At 37.7% G+C, this 26,429-nt stretch overlaps 1 long non-coding RNA gene across 1 annotated transcript; it reads left to right on the top strand.

Annotated features, from left to right (window-relative positions):
- The first annotated feature begins 2,102 nt into the window (after positions 1-2,102).
- Positions 2,103-26,384, top strand: LOC118729435. The gene is made up of 3 exons (XR_004991234.1): positions 2,103-2,112; positions 10,063-10,067; positions 26,114-26,384. It is a non-coding gene; the product is annotated as an uncharacterized LOC118729435 (long non-coding RNA).
- Positions 26,385-26,429: the final 45 nt, after the last annotated feature.

The raw sequence follows: 26,429 nt of genomic DNA, 5'->3' as shown, positions 1-26,429 counted from the left end.
GGTAGCTTCAGACTGCATGAAGCTCATTGTTTGTTTGGAGATATGACAAATAATAAAATAATGCCATGTAGAGTGATAGCAACTACAATAAAGTCATGTATGAGGTGCTGTGGGAACACATCAGTGAGCAACCGATCCAATTCCTGAGAAGGATTTCAATCAGGAGTGAAATGGGATGTAGAGAATAAAAGGATCTTAACATTCAAGACAGTTTATGAATTATGCAATGAACAAAAAAAAATCTCACAGAAGGGACAACCAGAAGGAAGGCGAGAAGTGGAGGCAGCATGATGTATAAGGGAGCTGTGAGAATGAGTAAGTGCATAGTATACTTGTACTTGAGTCTATGGAAAAGGTATTTGGAATCGGAAGAATAATTCTGAATACGTTCAATGCCAGGTCATAAAGGATGTTGCAGGCTATGCCAGGGATCTCATCTTTTATTCTTAATGATATTTGGAACTCTTAATGAATAGTAGCAGAAAGTAGTGGCAGGAAGAAATTCTTTTTTTTTTTTTTGAGAACGGAGGATAGACCGAGGGCAACGAGGCCGGAATAATAGAGGCCAGTGCTATGCTGGCTGCCCTCAATCAAGCTTTGTAAAACGAGCGGCTGATCTAAAGTAATAAATAAGGTTCAATTGGTAGAACTTGGATGTAGAGGAAGGAGGGAGTTTACATTGATGAATCTCAGGCTTCTGGATTTTTCAGCTGAAATATTTACAACTGTCTGTGTCTCATTTGGAATCTGCATCAGTCAGGGGTACAGGTTGACAGTACTGCCATGGGAAATGAATGAAGATGGGGCAGACCTGTGGAAACACAGGCAGGTGTTTTGTCTCAGAAGTGCAGAATCCTGGAACATTCTCCGATTTTTCTAAAAAAAAAAAAAAACAAAACAAAACAAAAAAACCCTCTTGGCCATGATAAGAAACACAGTAATTATTAAATCACAACTGGAGCCACCTTGAGGGGAATGGCAAACCTGTTTGGGAGTTAAATTTAAGGAGCCTGTCAGTTTACATTAAGGTGACCAGACGTCCCGCTTTTGGCGGGACAGTCCTGATTTTCAACAATTTGTCCCGCGAAAATCGGGACTCTTTAAAACGCCGAGAGGCGAGGGACACGTTGTTAAGAATTGGGACTGTCCCACTCGGGTCACCTTACCCAGCATAGCATTCCTCTTTGTGAGGAAGGGACAGTTTGAAAATAGTGTATTGCTACACCTGAAACTAAAACAAAATGATATTGAATGTAAGCTATGATTGAAAAGTAATATAGTTTTAAAAAGAAAATATGCTGCAATGGCGTAAATATCCTACCAGTATCTCCATAGCTATATCTGAAAGATTACTCCCTCCCCTATACTCCTTAGGTATTGAGGTTGTTGTTCTCCCTCCAATACCATGAAATCATGGTGTCCCAGTCCATAACAAAACTTCACCCTGAGAGTGGGCCAAAGGTTTGATTTAATCTCTTGGCAGCATCTTGAACGATTGATTGCCTCATTTGATTTTACCACTCTCATTGAACTACCAATGGATCAATTTCTGGTAAGAGTTACAAATCTGGCATACAGTCATAGTCTCTACATCAGGACAACAGTCCTTTATTTATACCCAGTCTGTTATAGTATACTAGAGGCCCAGTGCATGAAATTCATGCAAGAGTAGACCTTCCTTCCCCTGGCTGCTGGCACCAGCTTCCCTCTGGCACCCAGGACATGGGTTTCCCTCGCAGCCCTGGCTTCCAGTCTAATTAGCATATTATGCTTTTATTATTATAGATGTGTTTTCATGTCTAATCTGAGGATGGATCCAGCCATCAACAATGACAATCTGTGAGATGCAGACTTGATCCGCAGCTTGATTGCAGTAGGTCTCAATAGAGAACAGACTCTTATCATGAACCCTAGTCAGTGTCTTATCAATTGCTTCATAAGGGAATTTGTCTGTGTCAGGGAACTCTCCCCAATAGGGCCTAACAGCAGTTTTGTAACAGCCAGGACCCATTGCAAAAATCTCTGATATATTTTCCTGTCTCCAAACGGACTAGGGTTGGCTTGATATATACTACAGGAGGAGCTGGGCTGTAAAATTGTGCAGGTGATACAGTAATTCTTTAATGAGCACTATACTCATTTTCTTTTCAAGTCAACTACCCAAAGTTCTAATGTTTCATTTGGTTTTGCACATAGCAGTTGCAAATTGTACGGTTTTATGCTTAGAGTAGGTGCATGTTCCTGTAACTTTCATCTGAAAGGGATCAGAAATTTCTGCCCAACCAGAAAGACCTCAGGCTTACTGCCACAGGCATGACAAAGTTCACTGAAAGGATGGTTAGCAATAACTGGGGCACATCAGGTAGCAGCTGCCTTTCAATCTGTTTCCAAGTCCTCAGCCTGCAATTACCCTCTTACTTCTTCCTCATTAACAGGCAACTGGTGAAGGACCATTTATTGACTGAATAACAACGTAATTTGGTCAGTGTTAGCAGTATTGATTTCCATGGACTTCCCTGAAATTCTGTTAATCGGTTCAGCAGGCCTCATCCTTCCTCTCCATAAAGCTGTGTCAGCATCCCATCCCAATTGCCAAAACTGTCATATACTGTACTGTGAAGGGTCTGGAATGTCATCATCTGTGCAAGTTTTAAAGTCAGCCTCTTACAATTTTATGGATGCTGTTCAAAGACATGGTCCTCCTAGGACAGCGGTCGGCAAAGCGTGGCTCGCGAGCCACACGCGGCTGGTGAGCTGCGGCTTGCCGCTCTGTTGACTAATGAGTTTGACGACCACTGCCTTAGGGAAAAACACTTAAAAAACATTACAATATTGTACTAATGTTTTAAACCTGAAGTCAAAACTTCTAGGTAAGGGTAATCCCTTACGCAGTGGTCGGCAAACCCATTAGTCAACAGAGCGGCAAACCGCGGCTCATGAACGACATATGGCTCAGGAGCCGCAGTTTGCCGACCGCTGTCTAGGACAAAGGCAAAGTAATTAGTCACTCAGTAGTAGTGCTCCCACAAGTTCTAGAAGACCATATTTCTAAGGTGTGATGAAAGAAAGAGACAAATGACCTTGCCACGTACAATGGGTTGAATTATATGAAAAAGGTGGTGAAGCATTTTCTTAAGAAACCCAAATCCTTTAAAGCGGACAACAAGTATGCCTCTCATTTGCTCTGGAAGGATTATCTTTCAAATAATCCCTCCCCATGCTCCACCCCCCGCCCCCCACCACCCCTCACCCCCAAATGGTAGCCAGAGGCTCTGTTCACACTGTAGGCAAACAGGGGGCACATTTATGGAGAATTGTCTTTAAATATGCAAAGGTGAAGAGAGAAAATGAAAGGGTCAAAGAGCTAGCTTTCCATTGTACGAGAAATTGAAATTATCTGGGACCTCGCCACACACATGGGATGAAATTCTCAGGACCCTCCTGCAAAACTAGATTACTAATCCAAATAGGGAAGTGAAAAGTCTACTCGTGGAGGCCATAGCCTATGCACTGATCCTGTTAGATAATTTTGCAAAGTTGTATGGAACAAAATCTGCCATTAGATAGAGCAGTGGTTGGCAAACCGTGGCTCTAGAGCCACATGTGGCTCTTTTGGCCTCGTGAGTTTTCTAACACTACTTCTTTAAAATAAACTCCCCCAGGCCGAAAACCGACTTCTGCGCATGGACCACAAAGTTTCAATCGCACTGTACATGTGTGCCTGAACTCGGTATTTTGTGGAAGAGCCACACTCAAGGGGCCAAAGAGCCACATGTGGCTCATGAGCCACAGTTTGCGGACCACTTCGATAGAGTAACTGAGACTGGACTTATCCTAGCGTCATTTTGTGGACACCAGAACCTGGACACCTAGGCCTTTCCCAAATGCCAATGTAGGGAAACGGATGCTGAGGAGAGCACAGTCACTCTAAATTAAGAAGACAGGAATTCAAAGTTCCAAATGCTTCTTAAACAAACTTGTTTGAATCTTATCTTTACAGCTTCATTTAATTGCTATTTCCCCATAGTTTTGGGGTTTCATTGATTATGTCATGTATTTTTACATTTACTTTAGTTTTCTTTCAAGATTAATAATGAGAAGAGCACACTTAAGTTATAAATTTATAATTGCTGGAGAGTTGATTTATTGGGTAAGACTCAAGATATAGGTGCTCAGTCCAAGGAGGTAATATCAAATTAAGGCATTCAATATTAGCTTGAGCCTTTAAATGTTCCTAATGCAATGAAGCTTTAATTTTTATATCATGGGGTTTTATGTCTGTCTTTCATATAAATGTTACATTGTGAAATTTCATTAACTTTCCTAAAAATAATGTAGTAATCTAGTATAATATATTAAAATTATTTCTTGGTTTGATTGGAAACTTAGGTATAGCTTAATAGTATTTTTTTAAAATGTGTAAAGCAATTTAGACCTTTTAAAATTTTTTGAGTAAAAAATCATGTCTACACAAGATTTTTTTTGAAACATTTGACACATTTATGTTTTTGAAATAGTGACTGTTTGATCTTTTAATTAATTGGTCCTTTGGTATTGCTACTAATATGAGTAAATATTTGGACACACTTCTAACCTTCATGTTCTTAGTATGTTTCATAAGTTTTTGAAGATATTTTTTTCTGGATATTTTTGTTTTTGTACTTTTTTGTTTATCAAAACTTATGTGCAAGTATGTATATACATATATGCTTATATGTTTCATAAGTAAATCTATGATAAAATCCTCTATGAGAAAATAAATTAAAGATATGACTTTTATTATTGCCATCATTTAATCTTATATAAGTATATCCATTATTCTGTATTTTATATTGCTTTTCTCTTTTGGACTCATGGATTTTAATGAACTCAAATGTATCTAAATTACCATAATAATTTTAAATATTTTATTGTCAAATTCATTATTACAGCTTGGCCAGTGACTTCCTTTAAGATGTCTTCCTTGAAAGACATCCTTGAAATATCCTAAATGTTAAGCAGTGACAAAAGTGTACTCCAAGCTCATTTCTTTTTTCTTTTCAAAGCCATGAATACAAGTATCCTCCAAGGAGCCCTTGTTACTTGTAGTAGAGATTAGTGACAGAAAGGAAAATAACATCTGAATTATTTTGTAAGGATAATCATGAGGATTCTTCATGGGCTAAAGTACAGTTATTCTATTAAAATACATCTAGAAATGCAGAAGATGGAAAAATATATTTTAAAATAATTTCCAACTAATTTTTCCGTTATGAAATATATCTATATAACTTAAAAAAAAATCTATTTAGGTTAATCCTCATCCAAGGATATTTTCCCATTGATTTCTAGGGCGAGTGGAAGAGAGAGGGAAAGACAGACAGAAACACTGATGTGAGAGAAACACATCAATTGGTTGCCTCCTGCATGAGATCGTGGCCTGGGCCAGAGAGAAACCTGCAACCAAGGTATGTACCCTTGACCAGAATCGAACCCGGGACCCTTTGGTCCACAGGCTGATGCTCTATCCACTGAGCCAAACTGGGTAGGGCTATATTCTGTTGTTTTTAAACTTCAAGATTCTTATACTCTTGACACACTGAATTTGTATGTCAATTAAAAATTTATATTTTATGTCAATTTAGAGTTAATCAGGAGCAGCAATTGTATGGATTTTATAAGGACTGAGCCACATCTTTATATTGTTTTTAAACTTTCAGTTCCAACTGAAGTTTCAGTGTTGGGCAATGAGGCCCAGTATATCACAGAATAAATAAGCCTTTCTAGGCTTACTGCAGTTCTTGGGGCATACATTTAAAGGAACATGAGTTCACACTAGATCTCCTGGCCCCAACTTTCAAAGCTAGAATTCTTGAACTCATTCTTCCTCCCCCATTTACTTTATTCCCCACACCCAATTTGTTGTCAAGTTTTCTCACTTACACTTGCTGTATATCATTAGAATCCTTCGCCTGGTCAACATAATTACCCTCACTTGTCTAGAATCAGCTGATACCATTTCTCCTCTCCTTTATTACTTTATCTTCCTAATTTTTCTCTATTTCTTCAGCTTTTACCATCCTTGAAATTCTTTTCCAGGTTGCTGCCATTTTTATAAAATGTACACATGCTGTAGTTTTGTTACTTTAAATGCTTCCATGACTTTCTACTACATTTAGAATATTAGTAAATCTCAAATGTGTAGATGTGGCATAGGAAATTTATTTTCCTGATAATTTCTTCAGCCTTTCATGACATCTACATCACTTGCTAAACTGAAGACATCTTTTCAAAACTGTCACTTCTTTTTTTTCTAAGTCACAAATCTCTCTCTTAAAGGTTCATGCTAAACTATTATTTCTTTTCTCGGGGAAATCTTAAAATCCTTTAAAATTTGTCTCAGATAAAAGTTTGTTTGTTTTTTAATGATCCTACCTACTGCTTCCCTGTTAGACAAAAAAATAAAATGAACCAAAAACAACAACAACAACAAAAAAACACCTCCCTCACTGGTAAAGATGCCCGACCCCTCATCTACAGACCATTTAGCTAATATGGCAAAAAGGATTTACAGAGGTGATTAAGCCTAAAGACACTGAGGTAGGGAGATTTTCTGCATTACCTGGTTGGGCCCAAACTCATCATATGATTGCCTAAAAGTGGAAGAAGAAGGAGAGGAGCGAGTCAGAAAGATGTGATGTGAAAAGGACTGAACTCACCATTGCTGGTTTTGATGGGCAAACAAGGAACCTACAAGATAAGTGTGGCAGCCTCTAGAAGTTGGGAATGGTCCTTAGTTTATATCCAATAAGAAAGTAGGAGTTTTAGTCAAACAGCTGCAAGGAATTGAATTCTGACCATAATTGATCAAGGATCTGTATTTTCTTCTAGGAGCCCCCAACAAGAAACAGGGCCCTGCTGTCATTTTGACACCCATGCAAGACTTTTGACCTACAGAACTATAATAGCAGGTGGGATTATCTTTTTTTTTTTTTTAATAAATAAGTATTTTTATAAGTATCTTTTTTTGTTGTTGACAGTATTAATTACGTGTCCTCTTTTTTCTCCCATTGACCCTGCCCCACCACCCACCTCAGGCCCCACCATCCTATTGTCTGTGTCTGTGGGTTATGCATACAAGTTTGTTGGTTAATCTCTTCCCATCCACCCACCCAACTCTTTCTTCCCTTTGAAATTCTATGGTCTGTCCCATGCTTCTATGTCTCTGGATCTATTTTGTTCATCAGTTTATTTTCTTCATTGGGTTCTACATATAAGTGAGGTCTTGTGATACTTGTCTTTCTCTGACTGGCTTATTTCACTTAGCATAATACTCTCCAGGTCCCTTCATGCTGTCTCAAAGGTAAGAGATCTTTTTTTTTTTTTTTTATAGCTGCATAGTATTCAATATGTAAATATATCATAGGTTTTTTATCCATTCATCTACTGATAGGCACTGGGCTGTTTCCAGATCTTAGCTATTGTAAATTGTGCTATTAAGAGCACAGGGGTACATACATTCTTTCTGATTGGTATTTTAGGTTTCTTAGGATATTTTCCTAGAAGTGGAATCACTGATTCAAATGGCAGCTCCATATTTAATTTTTTGAGGAAACTTCATAATGTTCCCCATAGTAGCTGCACCAGTCTGCATTCCCACCAGCAGTATTCCAGGATTCCCTTTTCTCCACATCCTTGCCAGCACTTGTCATTTGTTCATTTGTTGATGGTAGCCATTCTGACAGGTGTGAGGTTATACCTCATTGTCGTTTTAATTTGCATTTCTCAGGTGCTTAGTGACAACTTTTTTTTTTTTCATATGTCTCTTGGCCATCTGTATATCTCCTTTGGAGAATGTCTGTTTAGGTCCTTTGCCTATTTTTTAATTGGACTGTTTGTCTTCCTTTTGTTAAGTTGTATGAGTTCCTTATGTATTTTAGTATTAGACCTTTATCAGATGTATCATCGCCAAATATGTTTTCCCATACAGTGGGCTCCCTTTTCATTTTGTTGATGGTTTCTTTTGCTGTGAAGAAGCTTTTTATTTTTATTTAGTCCCATTTGTGTGTTTTTTCCTCCTTAGTTTTCTTTGCCCTAAAAGATGTATCTGCAAACATATTGCTATAAACGATGTGTGAGATTTTGCTGCCTATGGTTTCTTTTAGGATTTTATGGTTTCATGACTTACATTTATGTCTTTTATGAGTTTATTCTCGTGTACGGTGTAAGTTGGTGGTCTAGTTTCATTTTCTTGCGTATATCTGTCCAATTTCCCCAGCACCATTGTGTATTCTCTTGGTGATTCTTTGAGGGCTTTGATAAGCAGGACAGAGGCAAAAGGTCCTCTCCTCCCCCAGTCTGAGCCTTTCTGTTCTGAATAGTCAGTTTTACTGTAATCTCAAATCCTTCCAATCATCGGTTGTTTTGGCAATGTCATCACCAATCTTTTTTGAAGACAGATTTGAGGTTGATCTTGGGGGTCAGGCCAACATGGCAGTGACTTCCCATTGTGCTCATTGGGATCAAACTTCACTAGCACAGTTTGAGATAGTTGGTGTCAGATGAAGCTGCATTTGTAAAGACCCAAGAAAGTTGCACCTAAGCTTTCTCATCTAAAAGCCAAAAGACAGAATGCTCCTTTTAATTAACTGTACCCGTTGATTAAAAATATTTAATAATTGTACTCATTTCTCCTTCCACACAAGATTAGATGGTGCATAGACTTAAATATTAAAGCTAAAGTGATGGAACTTCTATGTTAACTTCTTGTATGGGTAAATTTATTAAATAGAGCAGAATAAAAATAACTGTAACAAAACACTGATAAATTATGCTTCATTAACATTAAAAACTTCCTATTTTCAAAGATTTGATCATTTAGGGAGGTGATAAGGAAAATCACACCCACACCAAGAGATATTACTATAACTCAATGGAAAAAGACAGACTGGGTAAAAGGAATTGAGCATGTGTTTCCTGGTAAGCTATCAAATAGTTAAAAAAAAAAAACATATGCAAATGTTTCACACCCATCAGAATGTCTAAATAAGTAAGACTGAAAATACCAAAAGTTGTTGAGGATTTGGAGTAACAGAGTCTACTATAATACTGTGAGAATAAAAATTTATAAAATCATTATTAAGAAAATGGTTAGCTACTATCATTTATTTTTTCAACTATTAATGTTCAATGCTTATGAAGTACATATATGTATAGACTCAATCCTTAGAACAACATCAAAGCATGTTAATATTATTCTAATTTCATATATGGGGAAAAAAGCTCAAAAGTGCTTAGGCATCTTGACTGGGGTCACACATCTGGTAAACAGTGGTACTCAATTAAAATCATGTTCTCTGAACAACATCACTTGTGGCATGCCCTCCCAGGGGCTGCCAAATACAGTTTCTGTTTGTCAGGAATCCAAGCGAGGCTCACCTGGGTGGTTCTGGGTCAGGATTTCTCAGAGCCTCACGGTGTTACTGGGACTGCAGCCATCCCCAGCAGACAGGGTCTGCAGGATACTCTTCCAAGCTCACTCACATGGCTGCTGACAGAGGCTGCAGTTCCTCACCACATGTGTCTCCACTGTAAGCTCGCAACACAGCTTCCCCCAAAGTGAGGGATCCAAGAGAGGGGGAATAGAAAAAAAAAAAAATGCCCAGGATAGAAAGCACTCTTATTTAATAAAAGCCTAATATGCTAAGTGTTTGGTAGTCTAGTCATCCGTTCAACAAGTCATAGTGTAATATGCTAATGATATGCTAAGGCCACTCAACTGCTTGGTAGGACATGCACTGACCACCAGACCACCAGGGGGCAGTTGACCTGTGGATCAGTCACTATGGAGTGCACTGACCACCAGGAGGCAGACACTCCATCTGGTAGATTAGCTTGCTTCTGGGGTCTGGCCAATCGGGGCTGAGCAAGATGGGCCAGACATACCCTAAAGCCCTGTTGCAGTCCCTTCCTGATGGCTAACCTCCCTCACCCCTCCCTGGCCCCAATTTTGCATTGTTGGGATTCCTTCTATCCTGGCATTGTGCCCTCTTGCAATCCAGGACCTTTCAGGGGATGTCAGAGAGCTGGTTTTGGCCCAATCCCACTCAATGCAGGACCTACCCCCTGGTGGTTAATGTGCTCCCACAGGGGAAGCACCACTCAACCAGAATCCGGGCTCAAGGTTGGCAAGTACAGTGGCAGTGGTGGGAGCCTCTCTGCCTCCATGACAGAACTAAGGATGGCCATCAATTGGTCATCCCCCAAGGGCTCCTGGACTGCAAGAGGGTGCAGGCTGGGTTAGGAAACACTCCCTCCATCTCTCCCCAGGGAGTGCATGAATTTTGTGCACTGAGTCTCTAGTCTTTTATAGCAACCTCAGAAGTGACATACCATCACTTCTGCCATCACTGTTGAGAATGTGAGAAGACTATATGTAGGCATGAATAACAAGAGGCAGGAATCATTGGGGGAGCATCTTGGAGGCTGTAAAATTTGAAATAATCAAATCTTCTAAATCCTGGAGATAAATGAAGATAATGAAAATTAACACAGCATCATAGGCAGAGTTATTTTTGCTCAGTTGCAAAAACTTACATGAACCATTCATGTGGTATTACAAGAATAAAAAGAAAAATATCTATAAAAAGAAATAATTATCCATGAGAAATATCAGCTTTGATTTTCCTCCTATTCCAAAAACGATTGAAATGTTCTTGCTACCTAATTTTTAACTCATTGACAATCTTGATTTCTATCCTAAAAATGCAGGACATGGCTTAGCAAACTCATCAGTGCCCAGAAGATAAATTTTCAAAATTACATCTCTCTCTTCCTAGCATAGGCTGGACCTAAATGAAAAACAAAACAAGAGTTTAGACCACAAAATGATCTGTCATCGCTAGTCCTGCATAGGCAGTAAAATTGTGAAGAAAAAAAAAAAGGCATAAAATACAAGGGAACACTTTTCTGAAGTATCTTATTATCTGAGCCTGAATTGGAAAATGGATTTTACATCACAAAAAACTTTGCATTGATTTCCTTCTGCTCCTTCATTTGTAACCAAAAGTCATTCAGACTCGGACTAAACTTAAGTCATAACTGACAGGTGTTGACTCTGCCAAGTTTGAGCTCTTCCATGACTGGATCAAACCCATGGGTAAGCTTACTTGGCATATTCTTCTTTGTTTTAAATATTTCCAGAAAATGATGACAATGGTCAGCTTAGATTAATACAAAATACTTCAAATTAGATTTTTGAGCTGACTGCAAGATCTATGCTTAGTCTCCGCTCTGTGCTCCCTCCCATGTATTTTCTAAAACATACCAGTACCCATCAATATGCTTGGAATCAACAATTATATTCCTTAGTCACTGCTTGATAGAAATGCATCAGAACAGATGTTAAAGAATGATCATAGAAATTTTATTCTTAGTAGCTTCAAACTGGGAATAACTCAAATGTCTAATAAGAGCAGAATGAGTAAATTATGATATCTTTCGATCTTGGCATTCTGCAAAGCAATGAAAAAAATCAAACTACTGGAATACTCACATTGTGGACGAATCTCATAGATTCAGTCTTGGCGAATGAAGTGAGATAAAAGAAGAGTTCATGTTTTATGAGTGCATTTATATTAAGTAAAGAATAGACAAAGCTGCCGAAATGAGTTTGGCTCAGTGGATAGAGCATCGACCTGCAAACTGAAAGGTCCCAGGATCGATTCTGGTCAAGGGCATGTACCTTGGTTGTGGGCACATCCCCTCTTGCACATAATATATATATATATATATTATGTGCAAGATGCAGCTGATCGATGTTTCTCTATCATCGATGTTTCTAACTATTTCTCTCTCTTCCTCTCTGTAAAAAAATCAATAAAAATATATTTAAAAAAAAAGAATAGACAAAGCTAAACTTTGGTGTTAGAAGTCAGGTTAATGTTTATAATTGGGTATGATTGTGATTGGGACTTGACATGAGGAATTACTATCCTTCTTGAATAGTAATTACAGTCTTGATCGGGTAGTGTTACATGAGCTACACATTTCAGATATATACACTTTATGTGTATGATACCACCGAAAAGGGGAAATAAGAGTATCTTTTCCTACACTTCTTCTAAGATATATTATAAAATAATGCTTTTGGCAATTGGAAAATATCCTCATTCTACGGCTCACAAAGTAAAATATATAATGCTGTGCTTTATAAGACACAAATTAATGCACCACTGTGAATTACATTTATTCTTGGTTAGTTTTCTCATTCCACAAGTGCACTATTATATTAAAACCATAAAATATTTTAGATGAGCACACAATTTATTTTAAAAAGGAAATTAGCATCATCTCCCATTGTCATCCTATCTATTAATGTCTTATTCAGAGTATGTATTGTTAAAAAAGACTCTAGTAAGCCATAAAATTTCAGGTTTATTAGAATGCTTTCATGGTATGAGATACTAGTATGCATAATATCAATGACTAGCACCTACATCATACCTAAATATCTTGAAAAAAACCACACAATTATTTTCCATGGCATTACGGTGCAAGTATTTCAATATATTTAAATTACAAGATATGGATGACATTCCTAGTGATAGCAGCAGGACTTTGATCCTAGTTTTTGGAGACTATTGTAAAATGAAAATTATATATAGAGTGCCAGCAGGTCAGATATTATTAGTTGTCCTAGAAAGGTAATGTATCACTAAGCATGTCAGTTATTTAGTATATATTATTATTATTTCTATGGATGGATAAACTGAATGAAGAAAAATTAATGCTCACATTAAAAATAAAATTCCTTACACCGTCTATGTATAATCACACTCAGAAGAGTTCATCTATCCAAGAGCATTATATACAGATTCCAAGCCTATTGTAACATTAGCCATGTGATTATTGATACAAATTTAACCAGGAATTTTTTCAATAATGGCATATATGGGAGATACTAGAGAAATTAATTCTTGCCTCATTTTATTAAAAGTGATATGTTCTGATAAGTCTATAGAATTCAGAGCAAGCCAAAATATCCTTGGATAAATCTTAATTATATCTCACTGGAAAAATTGTGAATTTAAATTGGAATATAGATTTTAAAAAATCTTACATTGTCATCTAGGGTGAAAAACATCCTTAGCTTCTAATATTTGATAGAATTTAGTAAGCAAAATTTCATATAAAAGTTTTCAAGTAAAAAATAAAGGAACCTAAGGGAAAATTGCCAGAGTTGCCTTTGTTTTGGGCATTCATAAACATCTCCTAGACATCTTTCTTGCTATTAAAACTTCAATGTGATTTTTAGTCTCCAATTTGCCGTATCTTTCAACAGTGTTCTGCCTGTCTTATAAAACTTTTTTTTTTTAAACCAAAAACAGTAGTCTCATTTCTCTTGGTGAATGATTGTTTTAGGCAAGAACATTTGAGAAAAATTACGGCAATTCAGAAGTACAGAAAAGTTCACAGAAAGCAATCGGTGAAGGATTTTCTTGTTCCTGAAGGAGATAAAAGACAGATGTTCTTTTATCTGCTTCTTGATCCTTTCCTCTGCCTGTGACACCTTGAAATGGCACTGCCATCTTGGAGCTACTTGCTGAGGATTGACATTCTGAGGAAGACAGAGCTGGAGGCTATGTTCTTATTAAGCACAGAATTAGCATTGCCTGGGGTTGCTCAACTTCCAGAATTATTGTTTGTTTTTGCTTTTTCTGTAATTTGCAGCCCCCAAATGATAACTTTTAAGGTATATTTTTATATCATAAAGATCTACAAAACAAATGCTGTGACAATTATAGAGAAGTTTCTGAGCATTTAAAAGTAGAATATAAATATAGTGTGTACGTTATCATTTCCGTTGACTTAGGAGACTAAAGGAATCAGTTCAGAAAAACAACTTTGTGTGGGCTCTGTTCAAGGAGTAAACGTATGGTTCCTAACCACAACCATTATCTCAAAGCAATGTTAGAATTATTAGGATCAATCAACGAGCATTTGTATTTTGTGAGTATAAATAAATGTTCTCACACTCCAAAGTGTCAAAAAATGTAATTTAAATAGTTCTTTACTGACATGAAAGTATGAACAATATAAATTTGACTCATGAAACTGAAGTTGACTATATTATAGTTGAGGGTGGTATATATATAAGAAGTTAAAGATAATGAAGTACCCAGTTTGAACATGACTTTGACTTGACAATAGATAACTGAATCGACAATGAATTATAATCTCTTTTTGGGCCATCATTTTGAAGGTAGTATAAAGACTAGTAATACAGAACAAGAAATTGCAAAAAGAGAGGCCAAGAGGCATTGGCAGAAGTTTTGCAGTGTTTAAAAAGGACATATAACTCTTTAATATTCCATATTGCATGTAAAAGAGCAGTGGAATATTTTTACCAAGCCTACCTAGAGATATAGAAACATATATACACTAGAGACCCAGGGCACAAAACCGTGTGTCCCTGCTCACCCTCATGCACCTAGCCTGTCCTTGCTTCGCTGTGCCCACCCACTCTGTCTTCCTATCTCTCTCTTTTGCCTTCTCTCCTTCTTTCCTCCTCTTCTTTTCTGATTTTTTTAAATTAATATATTTTACTGATTTTGTACAGAGAGAAAGGGAGAGAGATAGAGAGTTAGAAACATTGATGAGAGAGAGTCATCGATCAGCTGCCTCTTGCACACCCCCTACTGGGGTTATGCCCGCAACCAAGGTACATGCTTTTGACTGGAATTGAACCTGGGACCTTTCAATCCCCAAGCCGATGCTCTATCTATTGAGCCAAACCGGTTTCAGCTCTTCTTTTCTAATTTTTCTTCTCCTTGTCCTTCTTTCTCCGCCTCTGTTTCTTTCTTCTCTTTTTCTTGCTCTATCACCATGCATTTACACAGGTACTACAAATATCTGTGTTCTGTTCAATGGATTAACCTTTCTAAAGAAAATGCTATTCTAAAAATACACTAGACTAGGGGTGTCGAACTCAATCAGAGAAGGGGCCAAAATCTAAAATCCAGCCTAAATCGCGGGCCGAATGGTTTACTGAACAGTCATAAACTGTCATTGTGATGGAAACGCAGCGGAGTGCAGTGATGACAGCGCGGTGCGGGCCACATTGCAAGGCCTGGCGGGACGGATTTGGCCCGCGGGCCTTGTGTTTGACACATGTGCACTAGACTATCAAGTGAGGAACAATTAATTAATCATATCTGGCAATTAATATGTGTTTGTTGATTTTTAGAGAAAGAAGAAGGGAAAGGGATTGAGAGATCGAAACATTGATGACAGAGAAACATCAGTGATCAGTTGCTACTGCATGCTGTCTACTGGGGATCAAGCCTGCAACCCAGACATGTGCAGTTATCAAAATGGTGACCTTTTGATTCCTGATTTTGAGGCTCAACCACTAAGCCACACCAGCTGGGCAATCATGTCTGGCAATTAGATGGTTATTGACTAATCAAAAACATGATAAAAAAAAAACCCACATAATTTTTGGACTTAATTTAAAAGAATCCTAATATATAAAAACCCAGGGTTCATAACGACTAACCTAACACTGGAAGTCAGTCCTGCAGTCAGTGCAGGGTTGCCGTGGTGACTGCCCCTGGTGTGGGTGCAGCAACCCATCACTGACTGCCAAAGGGGGCTGTGGATCAGGCCTGGAGAGAAGCCTGGAGAGGGGCAGGTCTGATCCACTTTCTCTCCAGGCTTTGTCAGCAGCCATGCCTCTGTTTCTCTCTGGTCCTCCATGGGGGAGGGAGAGCTGCCAATCATCCCTGCCTCTCTGATCAGGCCTAGAGACGCTGACTGGAATTAAAACCAACCAAGCAGAACCAAATCTGGGTGAACTGTGAGGAGCCAATGGCTGCCTAGGAGGTAGAGCTTATGATGCTGACTGGCATAGAAACCAACCAATCAGAACCAAATTGTCTGGCAGGGGAGGGCATTTGAGGGTGAGATCAGGCCTGCAGGGGAGGGCAGTGAGGGGCAAGATCAGGCCAGCAGGGGAGGACAGTTAGGGGAAATCAGGCAGGCAGGCATGTGAGCAGTTAGGAGCCATCCATCCTAGATTGCGAGAGGGATGTCCAATTGCCAATTGGAGAGGGTGCAGGCTGGGCTGCGGGAAACCCCCTTCCTCTCCATTCACGAATTTCGTGCACCGGGTCACTAGTAATTATAAAGTTGGTATTAGTAATAGATTCTTACAATTTGGTTTAATTCTTTGGTTATAGCAAATATGATTTCATCATTTTTTTCTAGCAATATGCCAATTATAATAATTTCAACTTAATACATGTTTATTATGTTTATGCAGGTATTTATTTATTAGCTTTATTTTTATTGTTGATGCTGTTATAGTTCTGCCCATTTTTCTACCTTTGCCCACTCCCATCCAGCCCCCACCACTCTTCCCTCTGGCCATCATCACACTTCATCAGTGTCTATGGGTTCTATAATACATATATATTTTGGCAAATTCCTTCAGCTTCTTTCATCCAATCCCTCATTTCCTCCTCCCCTCTAGAAACTATCATGTCTGTTTTTATCAATCCATACCTCTGCTTCTATGTTGCTCATCAGCTTTTGTTCATTAGATTCCTCATATAAATGAGATCACATGGCACTTGTCTTTCTCTGATTGGCTTATTTTACTTAGCGTAATAATCTCCAAGTCCATCAATGCTGTCACAAAAGATATGGTTTCTTTCCTTTTTATGGCCAAGTAATATTCCATTGTGTAAATGTAACACATCTTCTTTATCCCCTCATTTACTAATGGGGACTTGGTCTGTTTCCAGATCACCTAATGCCTGCCTATTGGCTACAATAAATCAACAAACAGTGAGTGCTGGAGAGGATGTGGAGATAAAGGAATCCTAGGGCACTGTTGGCGGGAATGCAGACTGTGGAAAACAGTATGGAGTTTCTTTAAAAAAAATTAAAAATGAAACTATCTTTTGACCCAGTGATCCCACTTCTGGGAATATATAGTAAGAATCCAGAAACACCAATTTGAAAGAATACATGCATCTCTATGTTCATAGCAGCATTATTTAGAATAAATTTTCATGATTACTTCATATGGACCCTTAAAAGCAGGTGTACTTGTACTGTAGAAAAACATTTATAGTTGTTCTTTTGTAAGAATTAAATGTTAACTATAATTTTGGAGAGAAAGTTGTCAGAATTACAGAGAAATGTAAAGGTTGTTCAGGAACGCATTTGCATAAACCATAAGGAAATATTGAGTTGTTCATAAAGAGATGGCTTCAAAATAGTATGTTATAGTAATAAAAAAGGAATATATCCTGAAAGATCACAGAAAAGAAAAAAAGGGACTTGCTTAAAGCCACATTCCTGCTTCTCAGAACAAAACCAGTTGGATGCCCTTTGTAATAAAAAACTCCTGAGTGTTTTGGCTACTAAAATTAGTATTTTTTTTTTTTTTTTCTTTCTTTTTTGTTTTTTTTAGAAATAAGGGGATAAAGAAAAGTATATTTATATTAAAAACTATTTTACATTTTATAAACAAAACGTATGTTAGGGATGAGAGCTAATGAGTAAAAGAGCAATATAAAAAGGGACAGAGATGGCACTAGAGGGCACCTGTACACCCCAGGGTACAAATAAGAGAAGGGCAAATAGGAATGTAGTAGAAAAATTGCATTTCAGTGTGGCAGTTTGTAGTTGACCTGATGACAAGGTCGAGTATTATGCACTGAGTGTAAAATTAATGTCAAGTCGAAATGGGCTTTTCATCTGGATGGCACTTGCTAATGCAAAGCATTTTAAAAAGAAGCCATCAGCAACACTTGGAGAAAGATAATTCTGAAAGGGGAAGTAATTCATGTCATTTATTTTAAGAGGAAAAATAAACCCTTGAGAGCAAAGCTTTCATTTCCACATTTAATTTGGAAGAAAAAAAAGAGTCAGATGCACACAAAAGTCAGATAGATATCAATAATTATTTCTGTCCACCTGGAACCAGGATAGTAATTTAATTTGTATTAAGACAAAAATGAACATTTTTCTTTTTGCTGATAAAAAGATAATTGGTATAATGTCCACACTTAACATAATACTTTGCTCCCTAAAAAAATGTAAACAAGTACCTTTTTAAAGATTGAGTAATCAGCATATATTTTTTAATCTTTATTGTTGAAAGTATTACAGATGCCTGCCTTTTTATACACCATTGACTCCTTCTAGCCCACGCTCGCCCTTCCCCCCACCCCTCCACTCCAGGCCTCCTTTTAGTGTCAATAATGTCAAAATCAAATATGAGTCCAAAGAAATAATTAAACCAAATTCCATATCAACAGATTTTGCAGCCAGCACTGACAACTGGATTATAAAGGTTGATATAGACAGAAAAATACATCAATGTCTGGAAAGGAGTTTTGTCAAGATCCAGAACAAAAGAAAGCAAAAGCCTGGTTACAAAAGTTACAAAGCTAAAAGTCAGAAAGCAATAGACCCACGCCAAAAATTTTAGATGCAGAGGATCAAAAACAGATTGCTTATTAACTGAGACACAAGCCACATTTCTTGTGGTTTTCTCCTCTATGCTTGATTTGCGGGTTAACATACCAAGACACATTAGTATTAGACAAAAATAACTATTATAAATTTTGTGTCTAAGATGTTATTGCCCAAAATAGACTAACATTTTTGCCAGCTTTACAAAATTTTGAAGTCAAGTGGTATACTTTTCTGAAATTATTGCACTCCTATATAAAAAAAAAAAACACACTCAGAAATCTCTAGAGAAATGTACTGTGATGTATCCAATGTCATAATAAGAAACATCTTTGTTTAGGATATTTAAAATAAACCTGCTGGGAATAGTGCATTGAATTATAATATGTAACATATTGCCTATATGATTTATAGAAGAGATCACTTTAAATTGCTAAATATTCTTACAGAATTGTTATTGTATTATTAGCAAATTGTGAAGTATGATAAAATTAATGCACAAAATATTTTTAGGAGTATTAAATCAATGCTTTCTGTATACCAAAACCTGTGATGAATATTTAAGGATCTGATGTAATAGGAATGGAGTTAGGAGATTATTTTAATATAACATTAATAAAAATATGTTTTTAGGTTGTCAAAGTCTTCAAATAAAAAGCTACGAATTGAAGCTACAACACTTGTTATAACTAGGGAGTCAGGATGGGGCTGTTGTGTGGTAAGTATATTTGAAAAGGCTGAGAAGATTCTTTTTAAATTAACATAACCTAGTTTTGTGGGGTTTTTTTCTTTTTCTTTCTTATGAGTATCCTTAAAGAATTTTACTAGTGAAAAGAACTGTAGTTGACTAACTTATCTGGGGAATTATGATTTCTCTTCTGCCTTCAAGAACACGATGCGTTTTTAATATTTGAGGAACTTTCATTCCCATGAATAATGTATAAGAAATGTGCCATGTAGCGATGGGAGAATGTGCGATAGACTGGATGGACTAATGGGAGTATACGGAGAACCCAGAGAGAAGTTAATGATTTTTTGCATATTTGATGATTTAGCCAAGGAAGTGCATTTCAAAGAGTAGAAGAAGACAAATAGTCCCCCAAGTAAATTAAAAATGACAAAATACAGATATTGGCTATAAAAAGAAAACTAGAAATTACTACCTACCAAGCATATAAAGCATACCTCACTAATTTGGAAGACAATGCAAGGTTTCCTGCAAAAAGGACCTTTAGTTATCATATAAAAAATTGTTTGAAGTTAAAGGTACAAAGTTCAATCTTTGGGAAGCAGAGCTCTGCAGAGAACATTTCTAGCAGAAGAACAATATGCATGAAAGTCCTTAATGCACAAAGGAGCACTGAGTGTTTGAGAAACAAATCCACACCAAGCCAGTGAGACTGGAACATAGCAGGCTGGGAGGGAGAGGTGGAGGTAAAACTACTAGGAAGTTTTTCAAGGAATAAAAAATACTGAGTCTTGTAGGTCACATTAAAAGTGTGCTTTGGGCTTATAAATAATGAGAAGTAAAGTAGATTTATAAATTTAATGACATTTTTAGATTTTGATTTTTGAAAGAACTAAGATGTGTGGAACAGGGTAAGCTATGTGATATACAAAATGCAACTTTTCAATCACCATAGCACTATTATAGAGTACTCTTTTTAAATTAATCTAAAAGTTACACTCTTATAGGACTGTGAAATAGTTCTTTTATGTATTGTTTTGTATTTAAATCACTGTGGAAGGTTTCCATCTAAATACATATATGTACTCAAGAGAATATAAGCATCGTGAAAAAACTGCTGTGATTTAAAGCGAATAACTGAAAAGTAAAAATTAGCACACACAAAAAAACTGACAAAACACGTTGTATAGGCAGAGACAGTTCAAAAATATTGTAAAAATTATTCGTATAGGAAATAGTATTTTGAAGCACTTTGATAGTTACTATGACTTTTGTAAAACTCAAAAGATATATTATCTACAAACCTACCACTACATAATATATTACATTATATTGTGTTATGTTATTCTAGAGGCCTGGTGCACAAAATTTGTGCACAGTGTGTGTGTGTGTGTGTGTGTGTGTGTGTGTGAGAGAGAGAGCATGTGTGACTCAGCCCAGCCTGCACCCTCTCCAATCTGGGACCCCTCAAGGGATGTCTGACTGTCCATTTAGGCCCAATCCCACCAGGCAGTTGGACATCCCTTTCACAATCAGGACTGCTGGCTCCCAACCACTTATCTGCCTGCCTGCCTAATTGTCCCTAACCACTTCTGCCTGCCAGCCTGATCACCCCTAACCACTCCCCTGCCAGCCTGAGCAATGCCTAACTGCTCTTCTGCTGACCTGGTCAACCCTAACTGCCCTCCCTTGTATGCTTGGTCCCCCCCAACTGCTTTATCTGCATGCCCAGTCACCCCCAATTTCCCTTCTCTGCTGGCCTGGTCACCACTAACTGCTCTCCCTTATGGGCTTGATCACATCCAATGGCCCTCCCTTGCAGTCCTGGTCACTTCCAACTGTCCTCCCCTTCTGGCCCAGTCAACCCTAACTTTCCTCCCTTGCCAGCCTGGTCGCCTCCAACTGCTCTCCCCTGCTGGCCCAATTGCCCCTAATTGCTCTCCCCTGGCCTGGTCCCCCCCAACTGCCCTCCATTGTATGCCTTCCCCCCAAAAAACTGCCCTCCCCTGCAGGCCTGGTCACTCCTAACTATCCTCCCCTGCTGACCTGGCCTCCTCCCCCCAACTGCCCTACCCTGCAGACCTGATAGCCCCCAACTGCCCTTCCCTGCTGGCCATCTTGTGGTGGTCATCTTGTGTCCACATGGGGGTGGTCATCTTGTGTGGTGGAGTGACAGTCAGTTTGCATATTACCTTTTATTATATAGGATAATATTAGAATGTACTATATTATGTTACAATAAATATTTACATCACTCTATGCTCATATGAAAATTTTTGTATTAAAGCAATCAAATATAATTGGTTAGGTAATTATAAAATTTACCAAAGTGGTACTAATCAATAGAGTTTATCTTATTATTGAATTATTGTTAATAAGAAGACCAAAATGTAAAAAAACAAAACAAAAACTAATTCTTATCTAATTTGGCATTTGTCCAACCAATATAAAAATATATGTAATTTTGTTATTTTCTTAAGCATTAATAAAATTTAATATATGAAAATTATGTGCTGCTTTATTCTTATTTCAAGGAAAATGTCAATTTTGATAAGTAAGTGATGATATTCAATAGCCAAATTTTCCCTCTTTAACTACTATAAAAAGAAGTCATGCAGCCTCTGGGACCATCCTCCAAACCTCTGCTCACATATACTGGAAAGCCAAGAATGACTTCCCAAGGGGGCATGAGTGTCCATTTTATGATTTCTTATCAAAGGAGCTTTCTCACACTTGGCAGTCTCCAGTAACACATTAAGTCATGACAGGTATAAATTAACAGTGGGTGCCCTTCTCTTGACATCGTGAGTCTCAAAAATACTTTGCCTTTCACTAGATTACAGATATAAGAAATGACTAAAGCCAAGAATATTAATTAATCAAAGATTTCATTCACTTTAAAGGTAATGTCTGATTTGTTTTTAAGTTGAATTTTACAATAGCCATGTCAGAATCACGCTCAAACCCCGTGATTTAATGGGGTGTCCTCTGAGTAAAACATGTATTAACATCTTGAGTGTAAATAAACACAAGCATGAACTATTACAGCACTTGAAGTCATATGACTATATAAAATAGGCATTTCAATTTTTATATTTATAAATAAGCCTAGAGATTCTTTTCTATTTCTTTCAATCACCACCACATTGAGGCATCCAGGTAAGTGTATGTTGAATTTAAAAATTTTTGAAACGACTTACAGTCATTCAAAATGAACATCAATGTCCTTCATTAATATAACACATAAAATTAACATGTAAAATGTGGAGCAATGAAATAGAGATAGTATTTTGTAGTTCTGCAATGGTGATGAAATATTCATATAGTAACACGATAGCTTTCTTTTCATCATTAAAGTTATGTAAATGTAGGGGTAGATGAACTCTTTTCTGCTAGTCATAATATTGTCATCAAAACATCTCCCAGATATTGTTTAATATAACTAAAATATTTAGAAAAAATATTACAAGTAAAAATGTATTCAAAATTATTGTGACCTTTTTCTGCAATATTTTTGGCATTTTGACTATCATCAAATATAAACTTCTCCAACTGAAAACTTTGTGGGTTAATATATCTTCCCCATCTTGGACTCTTCCTTTAGAAGCCACAGGAAAAAAATCTTTTCTATTTGTATGAGTCCTTAATAAGATAGATGTAAAATTCCTCACCCCAACAGCATATATCAGTTTTGCCAAGGACAAATCTTTACAACAATAAAAAGGAAAGTCTATCTTAATTCACATGCCCAATAGTTAAGGACATGTTGTTACAAATTCAGTTAAAATATAAAGTTGATACTTTAACAACACAGGTTTTAACTGTGCAGGTCTATTTCTATGTGAATCTTTTTCAGTAAATACCGTGCTTTACCATTTGCTGTTGGAAGTCCCGGGGGCTACTGTATTCATTGCTTTATATCATTGTATAGAGGGGACTTGAGCATCCATGGATTGTGGTACCCCCGCGGGGCCCTGAAACCAATCTTTCATGCATACAGAGGGTAGTTGAGTTTGGGAAGAGTCTAAAGTTATACTTGGATTGTTGACTTCAAGTGTGTTAGCAACCCTAACAACTGTGATACTCAAGGGTCAGCTGCACCTTATTTTGAATAAGGCCTGCTGTCGGCTTTACTTTTGTCAAGAGGAGCACATCCTTTTATAAAAAGAAGCACATCTCTGTCAACTAAATAAAAAGATTTAAATCATCTATTTTACTGGCAACTTTCCTCTATATGAAAGTGAGATAGTTTGTTTGTTCATTTGCAGCTTTAAAACGGAAATACTGTATACTAGTACAACATCCAAGCGAATCTATTGCTTGAAAAGATGCTGACAGTTGGCAATCTCTAGTAATAAAATAATTACATGTTACTTGTCTTGAAACCTTAGTAGCTTTAGTATGCATATTCTCTATGAGTGATGTAGGCTATAGACAATCTTGAGAGTTCTATAATATGAGTATATATCACTGCGTGTCAGGAGTCGGCTTCTCATCTCATTTCTGCTACTTCTTAGTTGGCCAAACTCTTACGTTTCTCACATACATTTGTGAAACTCTCATTTAGACAATAGGACTCTAAAGTTCTTTATAATCTAACTAGGGGCCCAGTGCACAAATTCGTGCACCTTGAAAGGAACTGTGGGCCACGAGGCTGCTGTGGGCATAAGGGCGAGTCTCAGCCCATTCTCCACACCCCTGCCCAGCCTCTCCCACTGTGTCCCGGTCCCCTCTCTGTCGGCAACCCCATTCCTGCCACTGCCATTCCCATGTGCTGATGGCACCAGCCCCTCTTGTACCCGCTGACAGCGTGGAACAATTGGGACCAGTGCTGTCAGTTGGTGCAAGAGGTGGCTGCTGGCCTTGGCCACCTCTCAGGAGCAGGGGGAGGTGGAGAAAGCCTGAGGAGTGATTGGGGCCAGCAGCCTCTGCTCACACCCGCTGACAGAGCCAAGCAATAGGGGCTGGTGCTGGGTGCCAGCAGCAGGTTCCAGCAGTGGCTTCAGCACCAGCAGTGGGTGCGAGCAAGGCCAGCGCCAGCAGCAGGTGCGACCGCTGGGACCACAACATGCAGAAGCAAAGTATTTTCAGCAACGACCGGAGGCTTGCCCCAATGACAGCGACTGGCTCCCCACATTGGTCTGGGGCCCCTGTTCACCTGCGCTCACTGTGTTCTATGCACACCACCTGGTAGTCAGCACATGCCATAGCGACCAGTTGTTCAGTTGTTCTGTGTTTGGTCTATTTGCATCTTAGGGTTTTATATTTAATAGATATTCTATAATTTTAACATCGACATGCCCAGAAGTAGAAAAACTCCACATCTTTACACCTGGATACATAAGTACTCTACGTTTACTGAATGAAAAAAATACATTTAATCTACTTATGGATTTATCTGCAAAAGACTATGGCTATATATTTCAAAATAAGTAACATTTTAAAAATCCTCACCCAGGAATATGTTTATTGATTTTTTAGAGATAGAAAAAGGGGGTGTGGAGAGAGAGCAACATTGACTGGTTGCCTCCGATGAGTTCCTTGAATGAAGATGGAACCCTCAACCTTTTGCTATGCCACCAGACAGGGCTAAGTTATATTTTATAAAGCCTTGATACAGAAACTTAACTGAACTTCAAAACTTAACTAAAACTTAAAACATCCTATGAAATGCAAATATAGATCTTTTTACCCCAAAATTTAATTGATTAAAGACTTGATGCTGTCTTATTTGACATGTATCAATTTATAGGCATAAAAAAGTCATTTCCAAAATGTAATGAAGACACCAATCACCATTAGTATAGTACTTTAAATTTATAATGCTTTATTTCCACTCACATTTTTTTAACTTTATTAACTTACTTAGACTTGAGAGCCTACAGAAGTTTGAAATCATCCATTTGAGTACCAACAGGAACCAGAGAAATCTAACACACTGAGGACTTAATAAGGGAAGAAAATATAAAATACATTAGTAAATAGAAACAAAAAAGATGAAGAAGAAAAGGAAGAGAAGGAGGTAGAGGAGGAGGAGGAGGAACACGTGGGAAGGCACAGATTAATACTGACCAACAAATTAGAGCTTATTATTTTTTTAAATTTATTTTTTAGAGAGAGAGGAGGGGAGAGGGGGAGAGAAACATTGATGCGAGAGCCAAACATTGACCACTGCTTCTGCATGCCCCAAACTGGGAATTGAGCCCACAACCGAGGAATGTTCCCTGGCCGGGAATCGAACTGGCAACCATTTTGGTGCATGGGGCAATGCCCAACCAACTATGCAACACTGGCCAAGGTCATTAGAGCTTATTCACTGGCATCTGCCCAAAAGGGAACTTGAAGCAGGAAAAACCCTGTAACTGAAGGATTCATCACCAGTGATTATTGCAATATAGCATACACGTTTTATTTCTGCCAAGAAACGAGGGAATGCCTTCTTTCCCAGGGAAAGGATTGCTATCACCACAATAGAAGGTATTTATTTGGCTTGGGATGTAAGATTCTAAATGCTAGAGGGGAAAAGTAGTAGCCAGACTCATCAGAGGTTTAAGAATAAGCCCTTATCTCCAGTTTAACAGAATAATTATTATATTTAACATTCTCTAGAAGCACTATCATTAATCCAGGGATCTATACTTGTAATTTCTGAGGGTTTTATTTTCCCTCAGATTAAAGGGCATTTAATAAAAACACAAGATTTCTGCATATTTGTGACTCTAGACTGTTGACTAAATATATTGTTGTTATCCTTTTTCTAGTAGATCTGGTTAATCTCAGCAAACCCCTAAACTCCAGGTGCATTGGCCAGCGGCTACTTGGTGTGTGGTTCTAAGATGTGATCATAATGACTGGGCTGATGGTGTTGATAATCTTAGGGTCAGTGGATATAGCTCATAGAGATAGTAAAAAATCTGATTCTAGGGTGTTTTTTTCTTTTAGGAAACAGAACCTGAGATATAATTTTCATAAATAGCTTTGATAGCATGAAAAGTTGCCCAGTGTGGAACAACACACAACATGTATTTGTTTTTTCTTTGGTGAAAATCTTGCCTATCTGTAGTATGTGCTTGATAATTGTAACACTTAAATAGTATGAGTATATGGCATGATGGTGACAAAAATGAGTCTATAGCTACTTGCTAGTCATTAGAGAGAAGTTACAGAAGGGGACAGAGCGGGTATCATTTAGCAAGGCAATGACTTAAGCCTGCTTTCAGCTAATCTCCCTGGTTTCCAGTCTTCAAGTAAATTAAGAATGGACCATTCCTCA

This window comes from Pipistrellus kuhlii, unplaced genomic scaffold, assembly GCF_014108245.1.
Source record: "Pipistrellus kuhlii isolate mPipKuh1 unplaced genomic scaffold, mPipKuh1.p scaffold_m20_p_3, whole genome shotgun sequence".
NCBI lineage: Eukaryota > Metazoa > Chordata > Mammalia > Chiroptera > Vespertilionidae > Pipistrellus > Pipistrellus kuhlii.
Note: the sequence above shows the minus strand (reverse complement) of the source record. Positions and strands in the feature narration are given on the sequence as shown.